The sequence below is a fragment of the Rhinopithecus bieti genome, unplaced genomic scaffold (assembly GCF_001698545.2).
Source record: "Rhinopithecus bieti isolate Rb0 unplaced genomic scaffold, ASM169854v2 scaffold_51331, whole genome shotgun sequence".
Lineage (NCBI taxonomy): Eukaryota > Metazoa > Chordata > Mammalia > Primates > Cercopithecidae > Rhinopithecus > Rhinopithecus bieti.
The window spans coordinates 31,552-33,420 of record NW_016819963.1 but is presented as its reverse complement, the minus strand read 5'-3'; the positions used below and the strand labels follow the sequence as shown (position 1 = coordinate 33,420).

The window sequence follows — 1,869 nt, the reverse complement described above, 5'->3', positions numbered from 1 at the left end:
GAGCACTTCTCAAACTTCAGTGTTTAAGAAATCATCTGGGCACCCTGTGAAATGCAAGTTCTGATTCAGAAAGTAGGGGTGGGGCCTGAAATTCTGCATAATCTGCTGCTGCCTTGTGGCCTCCACTTGGATTTGCAAGACTGTAGATTCCAGAGATCAGAGCACTTATGCAAGTGGTTGGGAGTTCTTTGATTTAAAGGGGTGTGAGCATAGCCTAGTGGAATTTCCTTAAATGCTTTCTAAAGGCCACATTCAGACTTGTGGTAAAAGGATTACTAGCAGTTTTTCATTGTGTCTTCACATGTGTGTTGCATGACACTTTTTTTTTTGTAATCAGCTTTAGGATTTTTAAAATTAAAATATCATTCTCCTCTGGAGTTGGAAGTTCTTGAGTTCTTGGTATTTTTACATTCGGCTTCCTTCTTATAGCCTCTGTAATTAATGTTGATCCTCTGAAGTAGACAAGTCATTTGTCGTAACACAGTGCAGAACTACAGTGAGAAGAGACATCATGGCAGGTGTTGGAGGAGGAAATCATGAGAAGCTCTGTGAGGTCAGAGAACCCAGCTGTCTAGATTTGAGTTCAAAGAAAAGTCTTAAGCATGAGCTTTCTTCAAGATTGATGCACTAAGTTTAATACTTAGTTTAAATACAACTTAGTTTAACAAATATAAGTTTTATTTTACTTCCCATGTTTTATAATCTAAATTGCCAATGGACTTTTGTTTTTTTTGAGTTGGAGTCCTGCTCTGTTGCTCAGGCTGGAGTGCAGTGGCACGATCTTGGCTCACTGCAAACTCTGCCTCCCGGGTTCATGCCATTCTCCTGCCTCAGCCTCCCGAGTAGCTACGACTACAGGCGCCTGCCACCACGCCCGGCTAATTTTTGTGTATTTTTAGTAGAAACAGGGTTTCACCATGTTAGCCAGGATGGTCTCGATCTCCTGACCTCGTGATCCGCCCACCTCAGTCTCCCAAAGTGCTGGGATTGATTACAAGCGTGAGCCACCACACCTGGCCTGGAGTTTTAATATATATTTTATGTTTTAAGGACCAGTGGAATATTCCTGCTTCACAGACCCACTCAGCATCTGACAGCAGGTCTAAAGGAGAACCCAGGGATTCTGGGACCCTCCAGGGCCAGGAGGCCAAGGCTGTGAAAAAGACAAGTCTCTTTGAGGAAGACGAAGAAGATGATCTGTTTGCCATTGCTAAGGACAGGTGAGATAGTCATCGTAAAGAATCCCTCATTCTGTGTCTGTGGTAACAAGAAGAGGAATTTGATGCACAAACTAGTTCCTTGGGTAATTGCTAATCACAGATCACATAGTCATTACATCAATGAGAATGTCTTTGCTTTTCACTGGCCCCATCTTTTCCCTCAGTACCCAGAAAGGTTTGTCTTCGTGGATCCTTATCTGATTTCTTCCCCCATCATTTTTTTTTTTTAACCTTAAAGTATTATTTTTCTTTGTTTGTCAGGGATTTGAGTATAATTTGGTATCTTTTGTTTGTGATTTTTCTCTGGGCTACTCTAAAGTCTGTCAGGTTTGGTCAGGATTACTTAAAAGTTTGTTATTTGAGGCCCATTGCGGTGGCTCACGCCTGTAATCCCAGCACTTTGGGAGGCCGAGGCAGGCAGATCAGGAGGTCAGGAGTTCAAGACCAGCCTGGCCAATATGGTGAAACCTGGTCTCTACTGAAAAAATATAAAAATTAACCGGGCTTGGTGGCACGTGCTTGTAGTCCCACCTGCTCAGGAGGCTGAGGTAGAAGAATTGCTTGAACTCGGGAGGCGGAGGTTGCAGTGAGCCAAGATTGCACCACTGCACTCCAGCCTGGGCAACAGAACGAGACTTCATCTCAAAAA

General features: G+C 43.4%; 1 protein-coding gene across 1 annotated transcript in view; it reads left to right on the top strand.

Annotated features, from left to right (window-relative positions):
• The first annotated feature begins 1,054 nt into the window (after window positions 1–1,054).
• The window catches only part of LOC108520128 (putative WASH complex subunit FAM21), a 24,306-nt gene continuing 23,491 nt past the window's right edge, over window positions 1,055–1,869 (top strand). The window contains exon 1 of the mRNA XM_017859409.1: window positions 1,055–1,220. The gene's annotated coding sequence lies outside the window, so the exon portion shown is untranslated. The remainder of the gene's footprint in view (window positions 1,221–1,869) is intronic.